We start from the raw sequence: 27,177 nt of genomic DNA, 5'->3' as shown, positions 1-27,177 counted from the left end.
GACAACTCAGAGCCTGGAGCCTGCATCAGATTCTGTCTCCATCTCTCTGCCCCTACCCTGTTCACTCTCTGTCTCTCTCTCAAAAATAAATAAACACTAAAAAAAAAAAAAAGAAAAAAGAAAAAAAGATCAGGTAGCCATCAAGCAAAGAGTAGATGTTGGGTAGGAAATTGCAACTCTCACTGCTCTTTCTGTCATCTGCTGACCCCCTGATGATACTCACAATCACAGTTTTCTGCCATCTTTGAAATATTACATTCTACTGCTTTGGGACTCTTAAATCTTCTTTGCTCCCTGTTCCCCGTCCCTTCCTTTTCCCCTCCTTCCTTTGTCTAACCCCTTCCTTCCTCTACTTCCTTTTTCTTCTGGTTTCCCCTTTCTCCCTTCTTTCTCTTTCTCCTACTCTCCCTCTTCTCCTTTCCCTCCTCTTCCAGTTTCTCTTCCCCCCCCAATGTTGATCCCCCACCCTTAACTGATGGTCATTTATTTAAATTAACTAAATTGGTTTGCTGCAATGTAGTTTCTCACTAAATAGAATGCCTTCCCATTTCTCCCCCTGCCCCCCAGGAAGAAGAAATGCCAGAAGTAGAAATTGACATTGATGATCTTCTTGATGCAGACAGTGAAGAAGAGAGAGCTTTAAAGTTACGGGTAAGTAGCTTTCAAAATTTAGAACTTGCCAGCCATGGATGCTTGCATGCACTCGGGTCTCCAGGGCACGTGCTGGTCCTGCCCGTAGCAATGATGCCACCAGGACCTGAGCAATGACAGTCTGCAGAGAGGGAAGCCGTGGAGTGCGAGGTATTCACTGTCAGGAACCGCGTCTCTGATGGTAAAGCATCAGGGAACTTGATACTTTACCATCTTGTTTGAGAACTGACAGTTCTCAAACCACCTAATGGGTATGGACTTCCATGGCCGCATCTCCTTGGAACAAAAGGAGATGTTCTGTGTCCAGAACTAATTCTGTGTCCAGAAATCCATTTGCCAGGGAAGGAGGCGACACCCCACGATTGTATGAGAAGGAGAGCCTCCAGGCCAGAACTGGAGAACCCACACCTGGGACTCTGGTCTCACCGTTATGGATTATATCACCCATGAAATAAGAGTTCTAGATAAGATTGTTTACAATATAATTCCCTTTAATAATGTGTATTTTATTAGAGTGTGCTCACCTGGTAGTATTCTAGCACAACAGTGGATGTTGAGGTATCTCATGTTTCCTTAGTCCAGAGCAATACAACATTATTTCTCTTCCCCAGGAGGTCAAATCTATCATTTTAAAATCTGCATTTGGGAGATTCTAAAACCAATTAACTTTTGACTTGTCATTGCTCTTAATGTTCACTGATAATTACTGTTAATGGCTGTTGGTTATCGCCAATGGCAGATGATCTCTGAAGGCAATTAAAGGGCATATTTTAATGTATTAATGTGTTCAATGTGTTAATAATTACTAGTGTCCCTTGAGTGGTGAAATGTTTTGGTTTAATGATTATTTCTTATTGGTAAATTTAGTTGGGAAATGATAGCATCTAGTGATGAATGTTAAAAAATACAAAGCAAGTACTGATTCTATAGAAAATGTAATGACATTAAAAAGATCAGTTGAGAACTTGGGGTGTCTGGGTGGCTCAGTCGGTTGAACATCCAACTCTTGATTTTGGCTCAGATTGTGTTCTCATGGTTTGTGAGTTTGAGACCCACATCGGGCTTTGCTCTAACTGCACAGAGTCTGCTTGGGATTTTCTTCCCTCCCCTTCCCCCGCCCAAGCTCATGCTTTCTCTCTCTCAAAATAAATTAATTAATAAAAAAAAAAATAGAGAACTTGAAAGGAGCTTTAGCTACCATCAGCCCACCCGCTTTGGTTTCCAGGCGAGGACACTGACCAGCAGAGGTGTGATAGGCAAGTGGTTTGTGGTTGAATCAGAGCCAGGCACCTGGCTTTCCATGTCCAGGGTGATTCTTAACCATTTCCTACAGGCTGTCTCAACCTCAGTATACACAGTTTATTATTAACCAAGTTGGTAGCCCAGAGGAAAGGCGTGTGAGTTGTTCTGAAGGGTGCCAGGCAGTTCTTCCCAGGAAGGTACAATTTTCGGTACCTTCAAGATGACCAACAGATACTTAAATAAAGTGTGATTCTAGATTGTCGGTATGAAATCTGGGTTGACCATGTTTAGAAGAATACTGTAAAGATAAAATGATTTTTAATTGCACTTTAAAAATGATACTAAATTTCAAGATAATCAAACTTGCCTTCTGTGTATTTTATTCTAGGAAGCTCTTGTAGACTGCTACAAACCAACAGAGGTAAACAAATTGCTTTTCCTAAATGCCATGTTTGAATTCGTTTTTTTTTTATTAAATCAGTTTGTGTATTTTTAAAGCTAAACAACACTTCATAGGCTTGGTTATGTGTATACTAAGCAGTGGTTATTATCCACAGATGAAGTCCATGTTTGAGTAGTGTTAACTTCCTTAAATGTGTGCTGAAATGTGTCTGGTTCGGGAAGACTCAAAATGAATGGAATTGGGTGTGTTGCTTGTTTTTATATAAAAACCAAATTCAAAGGTATTTGCAAGAGGGTTTGGAATCCTTTTAGTAAAAGTCTTAGATTTATAACTCGAGAATTACATTTTTTTAGTATACAGATATGCATTTTCAAGAAGCTTAAAGTGAATTCTGTCATTCAGAAGAATTGCTTTTATTGGATATTAGTTTATTAGATCAAAGCATTTAATATATACTTTAAAGAGTGAAAGCACAGTGTAGAATTTAAAGATTTGATCAGTTATGAAAAAGATTGGTAATTGAAGTCCTTTTCATCTGTTCCTGTAATAAATCAGAGAAATTAGGAGATTCATTGGATGTTTTTTGCAATATCAAAGTGATGGTGGTAGGACTTGTTATTTTTGAAGTGACATAATCACAAAGTGAGAGGGAAGCATACTTTCACAAAAGTGTGTAAGATTTAAATGACTAGGGTGTTTGTGATCATTTGGCTTGAGGCCAAGTACTTTTTGAGCTTCAATCTTACAAGCTCCAGTTTTCCTTTATGTTAATTGCATCTCACAGTCATAGAGGTTTTTAATTTTTAAATTTTAAATTATTAAATATTTTTAAATTAATGTAATATATATTCATAGTTTTAAAAGCCAAAAATGAAATTAGACTTATAAATAAAAAATAACATTGCCTTTCCCATTCCTCAGTTCCTCTTCCTAAACGTATGTATTTTATATTTGTATATTATATAATTTTATACACCAATACTTTTGGCTGTTTTTCTCTTATTTATTCTTATATCCCCAAATATTCATTTACTTTTTTTTTCATGTATTGTCTTAAGGGGAAATATAACAACTCTTTTACTATCCACATAATTTATTTTCCTCCATCCCCTTAATAAAGTTATTGACCAGTATTTTGTTGAATCAGTGGTCACGTTTATAATATTATGATTTAAAGAAGTATTTTTCGCTGCTAAGCCAAATAGTGAAATATGACCATGGGTCCTTTTTGGTATAGCCCTTTGTTTTTCCTGGAATTGATAACTGTCTTATCTTTTATTTTGTCTAGTACCTATTGCTATTTTTTGTTGAACTCTCCAAGATCTTTGTCAAACATGTAGTATATTTTCGTATGCTCAACCCCATCATTACTATGCCTCCATCTCAGGCTTTACCCTTGGCATCCCTGTGCAGCAATCTGGAGAAGTTATTCTCTGGATCTACTGAGTAGCTAACTGTACTGAGATTACTGTTCACTGCTGTACTGTTTGTTAGATGCTTTGCTTCCTAAATCTCAGTCTTCCTCATTTTTGCAGAAGTACATTATCTAGTAGCTTTTTGGGAAAGGATACATAGAAGGTAAATTTTTTGAATCTCTATATGTATGAAAATGTATCTTGATTAATAGTTTGGATGGCATAGAATTCTGGGATAAAATTCATTATTAAAATTCAATTTTAAGGGGCACCTGGGTGGCTTAGTCGGTTAAGTGTCCAACTCTTGATCTCAGCTCAGGTCATGATCTCATGGTTCATGGGTTTGAGCCCCATGTAGGGCTCTGTGCTGACAGTACAGAACCCGCTTGGGATTCTTTCTCTCCTCTCTCTGTCCCTCCCCTGCTTGCCCTCTCTCTTTCTCTCTCAAAATAGATAAACTTAAAAAAACAAACAAAAAACCTCAATTTTAAGGCATCACCCTCTTTTGTCACTTCTAGTATTAAAAAGTCTGATGTCACTTCCATTCTCAGACCTTTGTATGTGACCTGTTTTTCTCCCCTCAATTAACTTTTAAGATTATCTCCATACTTTGAAATTTTACAGTAATATGCTTTAGTGTGGGTCCTTTTAATGCTTATTTATTTTTGGGAGAGAGACAGCATGAAAGGGGGAGGGGCAGAGAGAGAAAGAGGGAAGCAGAATCTGAAGCAGCCTCTAGGCTCTGAGCTGTCAGCACAGAACGCAATGTGGAGCTTGAGCTCACAAACTGTGAGATCGTGACCTGAGTTGAAGTTGGGTGCTTAACCGACTGAGCCACCCAGGTGCCCCAGTTTGGATTCTTTTTTATTCGTTGCTGGGTACTTTGCAAGCTCTCTTAGTCTAAAGATTTATGCATTTCAGTTCTTAAAAAATTTATTTATTTATTTTTATTTTTATTAATTTCTTCCTTAGTATCCTATAATACTGTCTCTCCTGTTATATAGATGTTACATCTCCTGGATGGAGCCTGTAATTTACCTTTTTCATTTTGTTGTCCATCTCCTTGATTTTTGGTTCTACTTTCTGGAAGATGTCTCTGACTTTATCTTCTAGCCTTTTTACTGATATTTTAAAATTTCAGTTGTATTATCTTTCATATTCAAGTGCACTTTCTTGATCTCTGTTCACTACTTTTAGTATTTCTTCCTTCATGGATACATTTTCTAATTCTTTTTCTCTTTGGGAATATTAATCAAATGTTTGATTTCTTTGTTTTTGCAATTAAGGTGTTTCTGTTCTCTGCATTGTCTCTGTTTTCTCTGAATCTCACCTTCTTTCTTTCTGTTCTCATTTGTCTTTGCTGATTTTTGGCAGCGTGTCCATGTTTGAGTTTTGGGAGCCAGTAAGCCGATTGAATCTATTGTAATGTGAGCACAGCTTGTCCATTGGCGGATCTCACCATGGAGTGACCAGGTTGCAAACCAGATTATTTTTGCTGGTGTGTGTGTGTGTACAGAGCAAGGGGACTTCTCAGAATGTCACTATCTGAATTTTTTTTTAAGAGTTTGACTTTCCAAATTCCTTGAAGAGTTGATAGTTTGATTAGAGACCTTATAGAAGGAAGGACAGGAAGGAGGCAAGAGACCTCACCATTAGCTCTTTGGGGAAAAGAGCTTCTTTATTTATAGTTACCTGGGGAATTGATGCAAGGGTTAAAATAATGAGCTATTTGGAGACATATTAAATTCTTGTGAGAGGTTAGACAGGAATAGTAGGATTTAGTTATTAGGTCGTTAGGATTTAGTCATAGGACTTAGTCATCAGAAAGGTGATGGACTGTGTCACTGAATTAACATGTTGTGTGGGAGTGGTAGCGTTGCTGCCGAGGGTAGATCCAGACTGGTAGGTGTGGACGTGCCATTTACTCACTTAATCATTCCCTTCTTTACTTCTTGTTCTAGGGGGACAGTTCATGTTCTGGGATTTAGGTAAGAAAGGTTGGACTTTCATGGGCCCTATTCTTCTCGAGTCGTTGCAATATGTGGGAAGGAAAATATTCACACTTGTGACTGGCCATGCAGTTAAGTGAAGATGTGAGTCTTGCTTCCCCCAGAACAAAACTATTCCTCATCGGTTTTTATAAGGAGGGTTAAGAGATGAAAGCATGTAATATCTGAATGCACTTTGGAGTCCCAAGGAAGAAAGTAGGAAAGGCAGTGGAATTTATAAGTGAAACATCTCTGTGTTCTTTAGCTCCTGGTTTCTAGAAATGGAAATGGTGTAAAATGCTAAGGAATGGCAGATACAATCATTCATCCATTAAAGGGTCATTTCAGAAAAGGCTGGCTCCTGGCTTATGATGATAAAAACCACAGCGTATTATTTTTCCAGAGCTCTGGAGTTTGCATTGCAGTAACAAGTGTTATCTTATCTGACCCTCACAAGCATGACTTGAAGAAGAAAAGTTGGGTTATCTTGTCTATGACCTGACAGCAGTGAGCAAAGGGAGGATTCGACCCCGGGTTTCTGACACCTGATTTTGTGCTCTTTCTTTCCGAAACTACTTGACAACACATTTAGGATGTTAAAGGACTTTGTTCTGTCCCAACTAAGTGCCTACCAATTAATGATGTTCTTTTTAAAATACTCCTCTCTGGAGATGCTATTTTTTGATCAATGGATTTTACATACAATTTTATGTCACTTTGAAGTTAGAAATGTGAGGAAGACATTGTTGCTGAATCAGGGATATTTATTTATAGTCTCCTTGCAGAGGTGGGGTGGGTGGTGGGAAGACTGGACTTCAAGACCAGAGTCTTAATGTCAGCACGAGCACTACATGTGTGTGACTTTAAACCATTTTCTCAATTTCTCTGAGCCTCCATTTCCTCCTCCTGATGCTTTTGCACTGATAATACTTTTAGAGATAATAATAATAATAATAGATAATTACTAAGCATATGCGAGGGACTGATCTAAATAGTTTACATGTATTAACTTATTTCTTCTTCACAACAAAGCCGTGAGGCTGACACTATTATTATTGGGTAAGGAATTTGAGACAAGAAGGGCTTGGTCACGTGCCTAAGGTAATATAGTTAATAATTGGAGAAGTCAGGGTAAGCATAAAGCTTGACACATGCTAGTCAAATCTGGTTCTTCATAAGGTAATACTTCTCCATTACATATTATATATGCAAAATGCCCAGTTCACCAAGGATGATCTTGAATTATTCAGTTTGAAGAGTACACTTTAAAGAATCTGCTAATTTCACGGAGTGATACCGTGCTTGGTGTGTCATATGCTTTGGGTCCATGGTTTCATTTTATGTGAGACTCTGGCCAATCAGAAAAGAACTTGTATTTTCCCAATTTTGATTCATATTCCCAGCTGTGGACTCCGAATGTCAGATCTTTTCTGACTTGGACCCTTCAAAACAGAGCAGCATAATTGTGGTCACCACACTAATGTGTTTGTGATTGATTAGTAAGAATGGTGTTTTAATTCTTTCCCCTTAAGTAAATGCCATTTGTGACATAGCTAACATTAAAACAGAGCTGGTTTAAATGTAGAAAAACAAGGTTTCTATATAATGCAAGAAGAAAAGGAGTAATTTAATTTTGGTTATTACTTGGGTTTGAATGATCAGTAGTGACAACTGGGTGGACATCATAGAACTGTGAGGTAAGGTGTTGGGGCCAGTGAGCAGGCTAGGAAGGAGCTTCCTTTCCTATTGTTCACTCTTCTATTACATGGTTTTCAAATCTTAGGATGACATAGGAGCACTTCCATTGTACTGATATGGTGGACAAAAAATGCATTTACTATGGGCTTGAGGGTTCTGTCTTACTGTCTGTTAGGGGATCTGTCAGTCCAGTCAACATACCTCTAAAAATCTCCATTTATAGTTAACAACGGCTGTGCCATTGCTCTCTGATAAGTAGCATATTTTTGTGTGTGTGTTTATTTCATTATTTGAAAGAGAGGTTATGATGTTACATATCATTTGAGCAATCAGAGCCTGTAGGTGAATATGCATCAGGGTTTCAGGAAGGCTGACTAAGTCTATGAGTAGGTGGTGAGAGGCATCTCACTGGGTCCTAGTAATTGGCTGGGTCGTGGAAATGTCACGGAGGTAGGATAGTGCAGGAAATGGATGTATAATCATGGTTTGCAAATAGAAATTGACCGGCGTTTCTCGAAAGGCAGACCTGCTTTGTTGTTCTCCCCACAGTGACGGTAAGAAGGCAGGATCTCCTTTCTCCGTGGGGTCATGGTGACTCCATCTAGCTTTTCTGTCCAACTTTTGTGGGGGCCATTGTTAACTTATCCTGCTCACATCAGCTCTCTCTCCATTTAGCATTTTAACCTGTCCTGCAAAATATCGTTCAGTTACGTGTACGCGGAAGTTCATGGAAGCACTCGGAGCTCCTGTTCTGAGATGATTGCAGTGGAGACAAAATATAAACTGGGTATTTACAACACAGATAAGCTGTGTGCGACCAGAGGAGACGTGACTTGGCATTTCGCTATATTCTCTCTTTTCATTTGCTCAACAAATGTTTGTTGAACATCTATGTGCCTATAACTAATCTAAGGACTTAGATAAAGCAGTGCAGCTGTGTGTCCATTTAAAAAACAGTCTCTCTCGGGGCGACTGGGTGACTCAGTCATTTAAGCGTCCGACTCTTGATTTCAGCTCAGGTCTCATGATCTCAAGGTGGTGAGATCGAGCCCTGTGTCGGGCTCTGTGCGGACATCGTGGAGCCTGCTTGGGATTCTCTTTCTCCTCTCTCTCTCTCTGCCCCTCCCCCACTCAACTCTCTCAAAATAAATAAATAAACACTGAAAAGGTCAAAAACAGTCCCTCATAAGTTCAGTTAACTATGGTGAGAATTAAGGATCTTAAAATCAGAAATAAAGGACAGAAATGCCAGGGTGTCTGCTTATCCCATGGTTTTCTAAGTTAGTTACCAAATTGCCTAATGGAACGTGATTTTAGGGGATCCATACTTGATAAAGCCAAGGAAGTAGCCATTTCACTCTGTTTAAATGGGTCAGAGTGACCACCTGCAGAGGATTCTTTTCTTCCGGGCTCTCATGGAGTTTCCTCAAAAAAGACTGCAATTTGGTGCTTGGATGAGGAAGAGAGCTTGAGGGCTGGATTAATGAGTTGAAATACGCCCTTTGGAAGCTGTCACCTTGAGAACAATGTTTCTGAACAGTGAGAGAACTGAGAGCTTTGGAAGTAAGCCTGGGATCAGTGCAAATGACATCCTTGTGGTTGTAGCCATTGGCTAGGAGAGCCTTACTATGCTTTAGCGTAATGAGGCAGGTGAGTAATAAAGGATTGGAGTTTATCGACCAGAAAGGAGTGTAACTTTTCCAAGTGGCCAAAAGGATTTTGGTCCCAGTATGGCAGTTGCTCACCCACTTTCATGAGGGTTCTTAATGCAGCAGGAACCCTCTGCCCAGGGAGAAGGTGCTGGACCTAGCATTTGGACCCATATTTGAGTCTACATCCTGTGCTCTGTCTACTCCTTGCTGCCTTTCTCTGAATTCTTACTAGGTCAGCAGAAGCTCCTCTTTGGAATGTTTATAAATCTGAATAAGATTGTCTTCATGGAGGGGCACCTGGCTGGCCCAGTCGGTTAAGTGTCCGACTTCGGCTCAGATCACGATCCCATGGTTTGTGAGTTCGAGCCCTGCATCGGGCTCTGTGCTAACATCTCAGAGCATGGAGCCTACTTCAGATTCTGTGTCTCCCTCTCTCGTGGCCCCTCCCCCTGCCTCAAAAATAAACATTAAAAACAATTTTTTTTAAAAAAGATGGTCTTCATGGAGGAAAATCAACCCAGAAGGGTTAGGTAAGCTTGTGAAAGACATGCAGTCAGAGAGCAAAACTCTGCATTTCTTTTTTGGTCTGTATTCAGCACTCTGCAAAGTTAGGGAGCAGTGTATAAGCCCATCTTCACTTCTGACACCAATGGTAAGTTTAGGGGGTGACCAAGACCCTACTAAGGTTTGATAATCTGCCGGAAGGACCCAGGGCACTCACTGAGAGTTTCTATGTGCATGATTTCACATTCATACAGCCAATGGCTGCAGATGAAAATCAGCCGAGGGAATGGTACATGGGGCAGAGTCCAGAAACGTTTCCAACACAGAGGCTCCCCCTGTCCTTTCTTGGTGGAGTCCTGGACGGTGTTGATTCTCTCCACTATGATGTGTGACAATGTGTACAGAGTATCACCAACCAGGGGAGCTCACCCGAGCCTTGATGCCCAGAGGTTTTATTGGGACTTGGGTCACATAGATGCCATGGACTGCCCACGAGGCCGACTTCAGTCCCCAGTCCCTTGGTGTGATGAGCTGACGTCAGATGACCCCACCCTAAGTCACCTTGTTAGACTCTCCAGCGTGGCCTCCAGGTAAACAAGGTACTTTTATCAAGCAGATATTCTAAGGCCTTAGAGCCCTCCAGGAACTGAGGGCAGAGACTGGCCCTCTTTTTGGGCAAGGTGACATTCTTTACACTCTTAGGAGCAGGATAACCATGAAGATCGTGTAAAGGATGATGACAACCATAATCGTGACACAAAGAAAGAAGGAGATGCTATTATAGGAAGAGCCTCATGGGTCTGGCTTTGGATGCTTTTCCCCCCAGTAATTAATGATTGTTGTTTTTTTAAAACACATGGTGGAGGAGGTACAGGCTTTAAAGGACAGTGGACGTTTAAGTGGTTGGCATTTTCGAATGACTATTGTGATTTTATGGCCTTTTCTTTTCTCATTAAATTCAGAATGACTGATCATGTTTCAAAAGGTGATCGAGCCTAATTATAAACAGCTCCACATTCTCTTCTTGTGTTTAGACTTACCTGGGCAGAAGAAAGAACACAAATTAAAGGCATTTTGACATGTGACTTTTGGATTTCTATGTCTTTAGCAAAGGGAGTCACAATTGAAACAGAAACCTCACAGTTTGTAAATTCAGTAAGATTTCATCGTAACAAGATTCAGGTATTTGTAGCAAATAATATTCTCCCTCATTTATCATGGGACCCTTGATAAAATTAGCTTTCCTAGTGATTATAAAGTAGGAGATTATAATGTTCCTGGATTTCCTCCACTGATTATTTACTGTGGTGGGATTGTTTTTGTGGATTTTATTTTACATTTCTGAGTAGTAAGTGTACAGGTTCTAAGAAGTCTATTTGTAAATGAAGGGAAAATGAAGTGCCGGAAAGGTTGAATACGGTGAGGGCAAGTTAACTGGTCTGCCATGTACAAATAAAGGTTAGAATGTGGGTACAAATAATTAGTCCAAGAGCAGCGGTCTGAGTCTCTAAAATAGATTAATGGGATTGCTTTCGCCAGCGCAACAAATTAATCTCTAAAGGCAGATAGTCAAGAAAATAAATGGACAAAATAGTGTCAAGTGGTTTTAAGTGAAAGGAAGGGAAAAAATGAAAAACAACCAGGATGTAGTTAAGACCTTCAGTTGGCAGGAGTGGTTATAACACCAGTACCCATAACAGATTCACAAACCTCTTTTTATGTAGTGAAAAATCGGATCAGGTCTGGTGTGCACTGTGAGCAAACGAACCTCTCTAAAGATAAGCAATGTTCTCCCCTCCCCCTCCCCCCAAAAGAGGGGAAAATTATCTATTCATTGTGAGGGATATTAGTGCTTGTAGTGCTGAAATGTCAGTGAAGGCAGGGAGCCAATCCATGAGTCACACAAGGCTGGGGACACCCCAAAGCTGCTTGTCTGAGCTGACTCACTGCCTGCCTGTTTGGCCTCCTGTGTGACCTGGATATGCAAGCCGATAAAGATTTACAGTGTGACTTTTAAACACTTAGCTGGTTCTTTGCCATTTGGGACGATTCTCAGGTGTTGGCATCACTTTTAAAAGAGGACCTACCCTTCCATTGCCCTTGCCTTATCGCAACGTCAGTGGATTTGGAAATTCTTTCTCTCCCCCTGATCACGCTTTGCCTGATCCCCATGTCCTCTGATGGATGTCGGACTTTCGGGAAGAAGTGTTATGTAAAGCTCTGTAAAACTTGTGTGGGTTGGCTTGGTTCTGCTGTCACTGGGCAGTGAGACTCTGGATCTGGAGCAGATGGCCCTTGTGAATATGCATTTTTAAGGAAGTAACCGGTGCATTGATTAGGATGACAAAGAGGGGACAGTACACGGGGGAGTCGCTGACCCACATGGGTCCCAACTTTCACAATCTTCACCTGCTGGTTTCTCTTCACTCCACCCTGGGCTCGTGTGAGGAGTGGGTGATATTTTTGGGGAAAGCAGGTTCAGCATCCAGACTTCTGCTGGGTGTCCTTTATGGGAGCTTGAATGATCTACACAATCATGATTGGTGACACTACTCACTGAGCAGTGGTTTTAAGTGCATCTTTCAAAAGTTCTTTTGTGGGGAAATACTTCTAATTAGAGGACTACCGCATGAGATCCATTTGTCTTTTTAAATGACTCTAAATGCTTGAAAGAATGACATAAATGTAGTTTAATTATGCACAAAGCAGTGATTTGCAGTGATGCCGTGATTCCTCCTTTTCCGACTCTGATGGACCCATCTTTGTCAAAGCAGTGCCGTATCATCAATGAGTGTAACAGATGAGTCACTTTGAGTGACAAGGGAAAGGTCCCAGACGCCTGGCTCTGGTGATAATTACAGACTGTGTGTCCATCTGCCGCCTCTGGCACAAGCCAGAGCAGGCAGGAGGGGGTGGAAGCTAAAAGACACAGGGCCCAGGAGAGATGGGGGACGAGAACTCAGAGTGTGGCACCAGGACGCCGTGCCCAGTGACAGTGCCACACGGCAGAAACTCCAGGGCGAGGAAGGACCTTCTGTTTTCGCGGCTGCTGCCAGACCAACCTCACAGAGACATACTTAGGCTTTTTGCTTTCTTAGAAGTTGCTCATAAGCCAGGTGGCTGTGTGTTATATAAAGTCGGGTTTACCGGGTCACTGGATGTGTTTCTTTTCTTTCTGTTACTTCTTTGATCGCTGTGTGTGTGTGCACGCATGCATGCGCATGTGTGCACATAAGCATGCTAGGTTCCACCCTTCTCCAAATGCTTCTCGTCTTCCCCAGCTCCAGCCCNGTTGTCTAGTTTTCCAGTGCTTCACGGAGAACCTTTAGAATCTTCCTCCATAGCAGCCAGGGCCAGATGATACTTTGTACAATCCCCGCAACACACACGCACGCACACACGCACACACACTTAGCGCACAAAGATTCTAGTGTCTCCTCTCTCTGCTCCTTCACTTAACTGTCACAGTTGTGTGATTATTTTATGCATATATTCCTTTACTCCGTAAACCTTCGCCCAGCACCTCCTGTATATTAAACATGGTGCTAGGAAACCAAAGAGGCATAGGACTCTTGCAATTAAGCAGGAGCGACAAATCTGCGTGTAGATTATCTTGCATGCTTTATAACTGCATCAGTCATGTTTTGCAGATTTTCTTCAGCTCGCTGATTTGCCCAATGTTAGATTTCTGAGATTTGTCCATGTTGATCTAGAAGGCTCTAGTTCATTCATTTTTGTTGCTGTGTGGCGTTCCTGTGCATTGCTGTAACTTACCCATTCTTCTGTTGATACTCATTTAGGCTGTGTCCGGTTTTTTATTATTATGAATAATGATGCATAAAATAACTCTGGATCTGTTGACTCGTGTACAAAGTGTCTCCAAAGACTATACCAAGAAATGGAATCGCCCTGAGAGGTTTCCACCAGCTTGTATGCCCACCAGCAGGATTTGAGAATTCTCTTTTAACCTCATCATCCCCATGCCTGGTGTTGCCAAACTGTAAAATTTTTGCCAATCTGATGATATCTTGTCGTTTTAACGTACCTTTCCCTGACTGCGAGGTAGGGAGGTGGAACACATTTTTCTTCCATGTGCTTATGTGCTGTGCATGTGTCCATATTTGGGAATTTCCATTTCAAATCCTTTGTCCACTTTTTTTTTTAAATTTTTTAATGTTTTATTTATTCCTAAGACACACAGAGAGAGACAGCGTGAGCAGGGGAGGGTCAGAGAGAGAGGGAGTCACAGACTCTGAAACAGGCTCCAGGCTCTGAGCCGACAGTCAGCACAGAGCCCGACGCGGGGCTCGAACCCACGAACCGCGAGATCATGACCTAAGCGAAAGTCATACGCCCAACCGACTAAGCCACCCAGGCGCCCCCCTTTGTCCACTTTTGATTTGTTTGTGTTTTTCTTGTTGATTTTTGAGAGTTACTTATATATTGCGGATGGCCATCCTTTGACCTTTATGTAAGCTGCAAATATATTTCACAAACTGTAGACCTTCCTTTGCTTGTGTTGCCTTTTGTGTACAGAAGCTTTACATCTGAACTGAAATCAGATTTATCAGTTACATCCTTCATGGCTTGTGCTTTCTTAAAGATTTGTGCCTAAGAAATCCTTTACCACTCCAGTGTCTTAAAGACTGTCTCCTTATAGTTTGTTCTCAAATTTTTCACTTTTACTTTTTACACCCAGGTATTCAAAGTGTCTAAAACTTCTTTTTGTGTATGGTGTGAAATAGGGATCTCATTTTATATTTGCCATATTGTCCTGGTACCATATATTGAGCAGTCCGTCTGTCCTTACCCCGACTGATATGAAATTGTCTTGGATTGTATATCAAATTTTTCTGATATGTAGGACTTACTTCTGGCTGTTTGTCTGCCACTGCACACGGTCACAATTGCCGGGGCTTTATAATCAGTTTGTAGCAAGGGCCAGGTGAACCCACGATTTTCTTATCCAAACTGTCGTAACTATTCTCAAATATCTATATTTTTGTCAGAAGTTCATTAAATTTATAGATTATTTGGAGGTAAATGTAAGACCTATATGATGGTTTGTTCAGGACACAATAATGGAAACTATGAATCTCTCAGGGTGAGGGACAGGTTTGAGGAAGGGCTAGGAAACAATAAATTTACTTTTGGTCATTTTGAGATGGATGTGCCCGTGTGGTGTCCCTGTGGAGACCTCTAGGAGCCACGGGAAGTGCAGGCCTGGCCCTCAGGGGTGAGGGCAGAGAGGAGATCTGAGAATCTAAGGAAAATGGCCTGCAGGGAGACTGCCTTGAGGAGGCTGGGGGCCAAGCTTTGGGGAATACCAGCATCCCATCCACAGGTCAGGGGGCAGAAGTAGGTGGCCAGCAAAGGGGAGCGAAGGGAGGAAGTCAAAGACTCGCAAAGATAATATGGAGGAGAGTGGGCAAGCCCCTCATGACAAAAGAGTAGAGAAGAAAAAGAAAAGAAAAAGGAGTATCTTATCAGTCCACACTCGCTAGGTGGCTAAAGACTGAAAAGACTGACAACGTGAAGTGTTAGCAAGGCTGTGGCACAACCAGATCGCTTGTGTTCCGGCTGGCAGGAATGTAAAATGGTATGGCAGCTGTGTTTGTCACTCATATGTCAAGTCATTTTCATTTAGTTTGGAATTAGACTAAAATGACCTATCCTGGTTGCTTAATAAAAAAAAAGTCCCCCCCCCCACCCCGTGCCCCCAGACACCATCGTACAGAGGGAGGGAATTTTACCATCTGTTCCCAGGAGCTGAGTGCAGGTTTCTTATGGCTTTATATAAATGTAGGGTTTGAATCTTGGTCTGAGCACTCAGTAGCTGTGTGACCTGGGCCAAACCTCTAAGCCTGTCTGAGCCTATGTTATAAGACGGTTGTAAGGATTAAACGAGACAGTACATGAAAATGGCCAGGGTGCTTGTTACATAAAAGATGCCCGGTAAGTATGATTGTATCTGAACCCCGGACAGGCCTTCAGTGCCCGTGAGAGCTTGGCCCTGTGCTCAGCAGAACAGAAGGTGCACCTTGTGGGAAAGAATGGTCCCCGGCTGGGTTCATGAGTAAAGAGGTGAATGAAGAACACTCTCTGATACAAAAATAGTGCCCAGGACTGAGGTGGGGGAGGGGCCCAGGGTAATTTAGAAAGGTGTTTATTAAGAGACAAAATTTTTCGTTGTTTTAAGGGAGGAGAGTTAGGTGGAGGGAAGGGTAAAGATTTCACCTGCAGCCTGATAGAGGCCATGTTCGAAGCCCAGAGGAGTCAGGAGGTGGAGAAGGGAGAGTTGGAGGAGGTGGGAGGCGGTGTGTTTGCTGCTGCTGCTGTGCGCACGCGCGTGTGTGAGTGCCTGAGTGTGTTGTGTGTATGCCTGAGTGTGAGCCTCTCTGAGTGTGTGTATGTGTGCTTGAGCGTGTGTGCCTCTCTGAGTGTGTGCGTGCCTCTTGAGTGTATGTGAGTGTGTGTGCACCTCCCTGAGTGTGTGTGTGCCTGAGTGTGAGTGTGCCCCTCTGAGTGTGTGTGTGTGCCTGAGTGTGTGAGTGTGTGCTTCTCTTTAGTGTACATGAATGTGCATGCACCTGAGTGTGTGAGTTTACCTCTCTGAGTGTGTATGAGTCTGAGTGTGCATGCACGTGCATGTGTGGAAGAGGGAGGGAGGTGGTGAGGAAATGCCACAGTAGGAATGTTTTCAAGTCCATTTGGAACACTTCCTGTGTGAAGAGCGAACACTCCTTTGCAGCCCATCGAGAGGGGAAGCGGGCAGAGGCCGGGCAGAGGCCGGGAAGAGGCCCGGTAGGGCCCAGGCCAAGGTCTGTACAGGCCTGGACTGCAGGGCGGACCGTCCAGGGCAGGGGTCCTCGAGGCAGGTGCTGTGGGAAGTGAGCCCCCAGACCAGGCAGGATGGGAGAGGCCAGCGCGACTTTGTCACAGTACTTACCGCCTTGTTGCTGAAGCCCGGCATGGACAGCCGCAGAGGGAGAGTCATGCGCTCGGCCAGGGTCACTGACGGCCCCTCCGGGAAACATTTGCATTGCTCACAGCCTGACGTCACCCCGTGACCTGAGCACCACGGTTTGGCTGGACGTCGGACACATGCTTCTCATCTGCCTCAGCGGTCACACCTTTCCTTCAGGGCTGTGTGTGGCAGGGTGCATGTGGGTGTGAAGAGCAAGGGGAAACGGCCACGTTTTCCTCAGTGTCTCGATTAGATTTTGTGCAGACTGGAAATATTCTTATCAGTAGAGTCTCCATGATGATGATGATGATGGTGAAGAAGAAGATGACATCAAGTCCTTCTACTTCTTGTGGTCCAGGCACCGGCCCATCTCGCATCTATTCATTCATCAAATCCTTAAATCCTTACACCAAGCTTGAGGGTGAGTTTACTACCATCGCTCTCAATTTACAGTGAGGAAAATGAACCATAGAGAAAGTAATTAGCCTGGAAGTGATGCCCAAGGATTTGAACCCAGTCCCCCAGATTTGAAGTGTCCCCCTCTTAACCACGTGGCTACCTGCTTCCTGTGGTGTGTGCAGAGGGTGACTCCCTCTATGTGGGAAGGGACCCGTCTGAGATCTTTTTAGGCATTTGTTTCAAAGGACCCTCCTATGTTTGTAATTCAAGGTCTTTGTTTATCTTCTGTTTCTCTCTTGAGTCACTGTGCAGTTCACGGCCCTGGGGACGCAGGGCCCCAGCCTCTTGTTAGAGGCCAGTATGTGAGGCAGTTATTCCAACTGCGGTTCAGGGTCCCCCGGGGTGAGCACAGCCTGGCCCTCAGCGGCCCACAGGAGCCCTGCGACAGGGGTTGGGGGGAGCGCTCTCAGGTTGAAGACGCAGGATCTCAGGTAGCATTTTGAAGAGCATTTGGACAAACGCTGCTAAGGTAGCCTAAAAAATAGATGCCATTTATCTCGAAATGATGGGTCAGGGCAATATCTGTTTTCCTTTTAAAACTTCTGCAGTTAGCTGAAATCCTGTTTCCAGCATTAGGAAACCAGAATGGCCAGATCTTACAAACCGGTAGGGAGATGTTTGGCTAATGAACAGTGTACCTTTAAGGAGGGAAGGGGAGGGAGAGGAAGCGGGGCCATCACTCCAGAGCAGTGATTCTGGATTCTAGATTCCTTGTATTAGCACAGAGCTTCTCATCTTTCAAAGTGTCTTGGAATTATCACCTTCTTTTAGCCCACCATCCACTGGAAGGGGTGGAGTGGGAGAGGCAAGAGTGGTCCCAGGCCCGGTCCGGCCCAGGGCAGTGCACACGGTCCATCTGCCCATAGGACCCCTGTGCACACACTTAGCGATGGGGCTCCCATCTCATGTTGGCAGAGCCTGTTTCCATGTGCCAGGTGGGGGCCTGGTGCCTATGTATTGAGCTCACTTGGCTTCAAGAGACCTGGGTTCAACTATTTTCTTTGTGAGCTTAGACAATTACTTATAATGAACTAGAACATCCATTTTTCTCATCTATAAAATGGAAACGATAAAATTTACATTAGATTACATATAGTAAAATGTGAACCAGCTACACAGAGAAGACCTTCGATAAATGCTCATTCCCTTCCTTTTCTTTTGATGGAGCGTACCCCATGCCTGACCCTCGTACCGAACCCACATTCACCAGGGTGTCCGCGTCCACCTCACCCATCCTTTTAGCTGGGGATTGGAAAGGTCAAAAGGGAGCCAAGGATGCCCTTTTCTGAGTATTGCAAAACAGCATGTCCTTTGTGGTTAGAGAATCATTTTCTTGTGGAAATGTTGCATCTGGGGAATGACCTCATTCACCCTTTCTGTCTGCACATCCCGGATGTGTACGAGTCATGTGGTAAGAGGCTGAGGCCTGCCTGAAGTTAGCCTTTTTCTTCATGAACGTTCACAGAACATAGACGTATTCTGGGCCGTAAAGCAGGTCTCAAATTTTAAGATTCAAGTCATACAAAGCATATTCTTTAAATAACATAATTAAATTAGAAACCAGTAACAGAAAGATGTCTGGAAAATCCCTAGATATTTGGAAACTAAAGGATACATTTCTGAATAACTCCTGGGCCAAAGGAGGAATCAAATATGAAATGAGAAACTATTTTGAAATGAATGAAGTGAAAATCAATTATATCAAAAATTTGTGAGATGCAGCCAAAGTGGTGCTTAGAGGTGAGTATAGAATCCTAAATTTCTGTATTAGGAAAGGTTTCAATAAATGACTTTAGAATCTACCTTAAGAACTAGAAAAAGAAGAGCAAATTAAACTCAAAATAAGGTTAAGAAAGGAAATAATGTAGATGAAAGCTGAAATCAGTGAAATATAAATCAGAAAATCAATAAAGAAAATCAGTGAAGCAAAAGCTTTTTCTCCAAAAAGAGCAATACAATTAGTAAACTTCTAGTCCAAGTGGAAGGAAAGAGAAGAGACGAATTATCAGTATCAGGAATGAGAGAGGTGACATCACTGTGGTTTCTACTGATGTTATGAACCTCATGCCAATAAATCCAACAACTTAAATGAAATAGACAAATGTCTATAAAGACATAACTTACCAGTACATACAAAGCAAAACAAAAAACTGCAGACCCACGTGGCTTTGCAGGGATATTTTTATCAGATATTTATGGAAGAAATTATACCAACTCTGAACAAACTCTTTCCAAAACTTGAAAAGGAAGGCATACTGGGGCGCCTGGGTGGCTCAGTCGGTTGGGTGTCTGACTTCAGCTCAGGTCATGATCTCACAATCTGTTGTTTGAGCCCCGTGTTGGGCTCTGTGCTGACAGCTCAGAGCCTGGAGCCTGTTTCGGATTCTGTGTCTCCCTCTCTCTGCCCCTCTGCTGCTCATGCTCATGCTCTGTCTCTCTCAGAAATAAATAAACATTTAAAAAAAAACAGGAAGAAATACTTCCGAGCTCATTCTACAGGGCAAGCAGTATTCTGATATTAAAACCAGACAAGGACATAATAAAAAATGTAGGCAATTATTCCACATGAGCATAGCTACACAATTTCTAAAGAAAATTTTGTCAAATTGAATTCAGCATCACATATATATAAACATCAAAAATCAGTGTAAGTCACCATGTTAAGACACTAGGAGGAGAAAGCCCTTTGTATAATTATGTCCATTGGTACAGAAAAAGCATTTGGCAAAATCCAGTCTCTATTCCTGGTAAAACTTCTCAGCAAACTAGGAATAGGAGGGAAATTCTTACACTCTATAAAGAACATCTGCAAAAGGTATAAGTCTACAAAGAGCTGCTGTAACTAACAAGTGAGTTCCACAAGCTTGCAGGATATGAGGTAAATATATGAAAATCTACAGCTGGCAACAATTGGAAATTGAAATAAAAATATATCCCTTGTAATAATATCAACAATATTAAACACTTAGGAATAAACCTGACAAAAGATGTGTAATATCTGTACACGGAGAACTATCAAACGTTGCTAAGAACATTCATTGTTGGTGTTCACAGATTAATTTATAGATTCACTGCAGTCTCAACCAAAACCCCAGGCTGAGTTTTGGGGTTTGTTTGTTTTTTTTTTGGTAGAAATGTACATGTTGATTCTAAAATTCTTAAGGAAATTTAAAAGACACAGAATAGTCAAAACAAGTTTATTTTATTATTTAAAAAAATTTTTTTTATGTTTTATTTATTTTGAGAAAGAGAGAGACAGTGTGAGTAGGGGAGGATCAGAGAGAGAGGGAGCTACAGAATCTGAAACAGGCCCCAGGCTCTGAGCTAGCTGTCAGCACAGAGCCCGAAGCGGGGCTCAAACCCACGAACCGTGAGATCATGGCCTGAGCCGAAGTCGGACGCTTAATGAACTGAGCCACCCAGGCGCCCCCAAACAATTTTATTTTAAAAGGTCATCAGAGGTGGCAGACTAACACTACCTGATTTTAGGACTTTTAAACCTATCCTTGGAATACAGTGCAATATTGTCTTGAACAAAACAAAAAACTCCAGACCGAGTGACTCCACAGAGGAATTTTTTATCAGACAGTTACAGAAGAAATTATACCTACTCTGTACAAACTCTTTCAGAAACTTGAAAAGGAAGGAATACTTCCCAACTCATTCTATGAGGCAAGCAGTACTCTGCTACTAAAACCAGACAAAGGCATAATAAAACAAACAAATAGATCAGCAATTCAGGCCTTCCATTCTTAGGTATTTACTCAAAAGAAATGGAAGCATATCCCAGACAAAGACTTTTATATGAATGTTTTAAGCACCTTTGTTTATAATAGCCCTGTAATAAAAACAACCCAAATTTCCATCAACAGGTGAATGGATTAAACCAACTGTGGTATTCCTATACAACAAAATGCTACTCAGCAATAAAAAAAAAAAAAAGAAATGCGTTATTAATAAATCCAACAATGTGGCTGAATCTCAAAATAATTATGTTGAATGAAAAAAGCCAAAAAAGTAGAAGACTAAAAAGTACATAGTGGTTCCTTTTGTATAAAATGTTCCTTTTATACAAATATGGTTCCTTTGGTATAAAACTCTAGAAAATGCAAATTAATCTAATAGTGACAGCGTATTCCCCGGGAATGAGAGGAGCAGGGGAGGAGAGAGGGATTGCAGAGGAACGTAAGGAAACTTCTGGAGGAACTGAATGTGTCCATTATGTTGATTGCACAGATGGTGTACCTGTGCTGGTCGTATGCCTTAAATATGTGCAGTTTATGACATGTCAATTATACCTTAATAAAGCTGTTTACCAAAAGAAAGTCATTGTGAACCTTTCAGTGGCTGGAGTGTCCATCCGAGCCATTCTACCAAAACTTCCCCAACCAGAGCACAATGGCCCCTTTCTTGCCAACTCTGGCTTTGAATCTGTGTTGACTTTCTTAACCTCTCATTGGGACTTGGCTTGATTGAATGCCTCTTCTTTCTAGAAAAATGTTCTTTTCTTCACTGCTTAACAGCAATCTCTTGGGTTTTCCCTCCTTCTTATTGGTTTCTCCTTTTCAGTCTCCGTGGCTGGCTCCAAAACTTCTCCCAGACCTCACTTGTTAGGAGGCCTCTGGCCTTGGTCTTCAGCCTTCTTTTACTGTTTACACTTTCCTTGTCGGTTATCTCATTGAGTCCTGTGATCCAAAGTGTTGTCACCTGCACTGTCCAACAGAATTTTCTGAGATGACAAATATTCTACAACCCCAGTGCCCAGCACAGTGGACACTGGCCATATGTAGCTACTGACTATGTGAAATGTGACCACAGTGTAAATAAGGAATTGAATTTTAGGTTGTATTTATTTCCATTCATTTACATTTAAATAGCTGCACTGTATCATTTATATTATAGAATATAGAAATAAATATTGCATATAAATATACTATCAATATGTATCTATATTTGTATTATTTATATTCATACTACTTATATCTGTGGTTGGGGGCTACTGCATCAATTAACCTTAGTCTAGATCATTGTATTTATAAGCTATGGGCATAACTCATGAACTGGTCTTGACCTTTATTTTATTTTTTTCAAAATAAAATATCAAGGGGCATCACATATAGTAAGAGTTATTTTTTCAAGAAACTTTTATTTCAATCCTGTGTCTCTGTGGCCTAGGTTCCTCTATGTGTGTGGATCACATGTAATTTTTTAAGGGGGGTGATTTTTTAGCTGCAAGCCACCGATTTAAATGCTGGTGATGTCTGTTGTTTATGTCTTCACCTTGGAGCTGAGATGCCAAGTCATGTTTATCTGTCTTCCCAAGCTCGCCCTCATGTATGTAAGGGGCACCTCAAGTCTGTAAACCTGTTTTGTTCCCCCTCCAGTTTTCCCTCATCTCAGCATAATGGCACCACTTTTCTTCCAGTTGCTGAGGGCTGGTGACCTTAATCCCCCTTTCCCTGTCCCCTCCCTGTTTTACTGGGGCCCCACATTCAGCCTAGCAAGATCTTTTGGCTCTGCCTCTGAAATGGATCCCACTTAATTTCTGTTTTGATTTCTATAATCTTCAAGGCCCTGGCATCCCTAGCCTAGATCTCTGTAATAGGTCCAAACTGGCTTCTCTTTCATTCTTGTCTTTATAAAATCCATTGTTCACATGACAGTCAAAGGGATCTTTTAAAAACCGAAATCAGATGATGTTGCTTCCCTACTTAAAAGCCTCCGTTGGCTTTCCATTGCATCAAGAATACCCTCTCAGCACCTTACTGTGGCCAGCAAGGCCCTGGCAAGCTGACCCTAATACCCCACTCATCTTGTCCCTTCTGTGCCAGGAACACCCACCTCCTTGCTTGTTTCTCCACAGGGCCTTTGCACATGTGCAATGATTCAGGCTCCCAGACTTTCTCCGAGCTGGCCTCTCTGTTAATTTAAATCTCACATCAGATGTCATTTCCTCCAAGGGGCAGCCTTTCTCTGACTAAATTGGTATCCCCAACCCAAGTCTGAGTGATCCGTTTTGGAAGTAAATGAGATATATTGTTACTTACATAGAGAATTTTTGTGTGGTATGAACAAGAGCCATCAGAGTATTTTTGATTAGAGATTCTTGAATCTTCGTTGAGAATTGTCTGTAATCATTAAAATCCTTCTGTGCAAGTCTCTGTATGGGGAATAAGTATTAGTCTTGCTCTTTTTTAACTTAGCTGAGCACCTCTTGTGCAAATTTAATGAACACTTTAAAAAATGTATAATACAGTATATTAAGTTGTAGGCATACATTACATTAATATAAAATTTTAGAGGTCCATTGATGTTAATATTATAAATACAAGTTATTTATTGAAGTTTTTAATCACTAAGATTACTGCACATCATGATCGATTTTTTGAGAAAACTTGAATTTGATTTAAGTTATCAAATGACTTTTGCCTTGAAGAAGAAAGGTCTGTAGTTTAGGGTATATTTTTCCTTATATTTAATCTTTGTTTTTAGAATGAACTTTATGAAAAATATGTTATAGAAATAGTGCAGGAAAATTACCAGTTATTAACAAGATAAATGATAGGATTTATAATTCTGACCTTTGCAATAAAAGAAAAAAAGGAAAATCCATACTGAACTGTTGAAACTTCTTACAGCAGTCATTTGAGTAATAGTTTCCAAAAACAATGAAACTGAAAGTGTGTTTCACATTATACTGCCTATACCACATAGCAGGGGGAGAAATAGGAAATGCACTTAATGCACAAAATGAAAATTGAATATAAGTGTGAAACCTTGGCATTATTTTAGAAAACTCTTTAAATTAGATAAAATAGCCCAGAAAGTTAAAATACGGCCTCATTTTACTTCATGTGTGTTCCATTCTGCCCGAGGTCAGAAATGGCAGGGATGAAAATGTTTTTAGCCTTTGACCCCTTTCTGGATAGCTCTCCGAAGAAGAGAATAATCTAAATAGCTGATTCATGCACAGAGATGTTAATTGTGGCTTTGTTTATACTTCTGGAAAGTCAGGAAGCAACCAAATATCCAATGATGGAGAAATTAAGCAGAGTACAGAATATCCGTATAAGAAAGGATCTTATATCCACTGAAGTTAATTTTTGAAAGACTATTTAATGTTGTGGGAGAAAGCTGACACAATGATATAATGCTAAATTGAAGAAAAGGACATATTTATACGGTGTGATCTCAATTAGGCAAAGCCCAGTTTTCATAGGAGAAAACATATTAGTGGTTCATTCTGAGGAGTAATTGTTGCTAGCTTATATTTTCTAAGTTGTTTAGAAAAAGCACATATCACTTTATAATAGCAAAAACATTACAAAAAAATAAATTTAGTGGCTAACAAAATACTAAATGCTGAAGCTTATTGTGTTTTAGAGCTAGAGAGTAGTTGCAGAGATCACTTGGCCTGGGAGGTCATGACTAAGGGTTGTGATTGGTAGCGGAGTTGAAGAGTAGTTTCTCAGAAGGCCAAGTGGAGAGGAAGATTTCTTAGTGGTTTTGCTCTCGGTAAATTCCCAACGTGCTCAGTTCTGTCATTCACTGACTGCTACTTGCTGATCAGAAAGTCTGGCTGTCTGCCTTGTTTGTGACAAATATAAAATAGGAAGACAGGTAGTTATTACCTAATAAATATGATTTTTGGTAGCCAAAAATTTTAAACCATAAGGCAACAGTGAAAGATTCCTGACGGTATAAAGCAGGAACTGTTCTACATTGTTCTTCGCTCTTTGGGCGTCCATCTATGAATAGGGCATGAATCATTTTAGTTGGTCTCCCTCTGCATTACCTTTTAAATTAAATTAGAATAGAAAATATAGGGTGTATTATGTACATTAAGTATTCTTTAAATTTTTTTTTCAGGTATGTGTTTGTATGTACTGAATTGTAGATATAAAATGTGTTCGGCTTTAAAAAACTGATTTACAGTCAAAACAGTCAAAAGACTCTTGAGATGTAGATCAGTGGTTCTCAGTGTGGAACCAGCAGCGAGTTGCTAGGGAGCTTCTCAGGTGCACATCTCACCCCTCACCCAGAACTCCTGAATCAAAAATTCTTGGGCCCAGCACTCTGCGGTTTCATAAGTCCCCCCTGGTGATTCTGATGGGGACTTACATTTGAGAACCACTGTGCAAGGCTTGCTGTTCTAGATATCTAGTTCAGAGACTAACTCTGGCATCCCCTGGCGGCCAGTGAGAGATACAGAATTTCAGACCCCCACCTGGGCTGCTACACCCCAACCTGGGCCGCCTACCTACATCAGAATCCCTAAGCTCTCTGCGTAATTTGTACGCTCATATTAAAGGTTTATCCAAGGTTGAGAAGACTGACCTAAACCACATGTGACTTTGGAGGCTGAATTGGTAATGTCAGTGACTGAAAACAGCCTGTTTTACTCCCTCAAAGAGAGCAGCAGTGAGAAGGCGTCATGACGCGATGTTTAAGTATGCTTCATTTGTTTACAAATGTCCTGTATTGAACCAGCCAGGGTTAACCCGTCCAACCAAATGCATCAACTACAGTTAATGGCAACTGACCTCAATGACTTCAAGCAGATTTGAACCCCGCATTTTAGTAGAGCAAGCCTGTCATATTAACTTCTTCTGCTCTCTTTTAGGAATTTATCCAGGAGCTGCTCTGTCGGATAAGAGGCATGAGGAAACTGAGTCCTCCACAGAAGAAGCCTGTATAATTCTGGCACAGGGTGGACCCTCCCAGAGACGAAGAAGGGTCCTGGGATTTGGGCTTCATGCAGACATTTACTACAGAATAGTTGCCCTTATGAGAACCTTTTTTTGGGGGAGGGGGTGTCTATTAGACATTTATTCAAGAATGTTCCTTTTTTGTTTTAAAAGGGTTTGTTAGTGTCATATTTTAAGAGCAAGAATATCACGACTCTGGTTTCAGCCCAACCAGGGGGTCTCGAACCAGGCAGACATGTAAGAATGGGCTGGGCCAGGCACCATTTTCTTTGAGAAATCAGAAGCTTAACTACACAGGGATGATGGTTTTCTTACAGCTAGTTTGGTAATACTTTTCTTAAGTTGTATAATTGTCTTAGATGTTGAATTTCTTGTATATATCCACACACGACTAAGTCAAAATGTAGATGTGAGTTTTATTTTACATTGATGGGCTAAACTTGTGGTTTTTCCTTTTATTGGAGGTCACAGCACATGTATATTCAAGAGGCCACTAGATAGTCTTCATGTGGCTGCTCCTGACCTTCAACATTCACTTTATGCGCCAAAGTGAAAGAAGTCCGTGTGTCCGTTATTTTAATGAGCTACGCCACAAAAAGTCGAGTTGGTCAAGGGCTTAATTCATGGACTTTATATTATTTCATTAATTGGGATGCTTTGCCAGGTCACGTACTTATTGCCTCGTTTGTGGTATTTTAAAGTTTTATGAACCCTTAATTTGAAGAACTATTCAGATGTCTAGAGAAATGCCCATGCCGAGTGGTGTTTTACAATGGAAAAAGGAAGCACTGTGTAGCAATTCATTCTCTGCTTTCAACCAAATACTGTGTATTATTCTCTCTCCATGAAAGCAGGTCATAAGGAAGTTAGCAAATTAGATATCTTCCTCCTTAGAAGTAGATCTGGTCACTTCTGTGCCTGGACAGCATTAGACCAGAGCAGGTGACCTGAGCGTTGAACACTGTAGAGGTGAGAAAGCCTCACCTTCTCTCAAGAAAGTCAATATAGGAGCATTTGCTGGTTCAGAAGCGGGGGTGGGATGGAGATCGCATTTCCGGCTTCTCTCATTGGCATGTGGTGGCGATTCTGGCTCCTGGCCCTAATTATGCACCCCAGTATCCCTGCTTGGAGCTCGGAAGGTGTGGGGCGCCTGCGCTTCTCTGTTATATATCAGCTCCTGGAGAAGGATCAACATCAGATGGATGTGGGCTGGGTCAAAGGTCAGAGTAGAAACTCTTCCTTCCCCCCAGGGGGCCTCCACCGCCTCCCCACAGAAGCCCCACCTACTGTAAGATGTCTCCAGGTGGCCCTGTCAGAGGACAGGGGTCAGACATTTTATATCAAGGGTGCTCTGAACATATTTTATTTTTTAAAAGAAGTATGTGAATTTTATGTATACTGGCAAGCTTTCAAAAATGTATTTAATTTTGTAATGTTTACCAATGATTTATTTACAAGCTATTTACTCAAATAAATGGAACTGCTTACAA

At 41.4% G+C, this 27,177-nt stretch overlaps 1 long non-coding RNA gene across 1 annotated transcript; it reads left to right on the top strand.

The window, feature by feature from the left end:
- Positions 1-571: 571 nt before the first annotated feature.
- LOC144241484 (uncharacterized) lies at positions 572-27,177 on the top strand. The gene is made up of 3 exons (XR_013338090.1): positions 572-651; positions 2,282-2,314; positions 25,603-27,177. It is a non-coding gene; the product is annotated as an uncharacterized LOC144241484 (long non-coding RNA).

The sequence above is a fragment of the Crocuta crocuta genome, unplaced genomic scaffold (genome assembly GCF_008692635.1).
Source record: "Crocuta crocuta isolate KB4526 unplaced genomic scaffold, BGI_CrCroc_1.0 scaffold25, whole genome shotgun sequence".
NCBI lineage: Eukaryota > Metazoa > Chordata > Mammalia > Carnivora > Hyaenidae > Crocuta > Crocuta crocuta.
The sequence above is the reverse complement of the archived record's forward strand: the minus strand, read 5'-3'. Positions and strand labels throughout refer to the sequence as shown.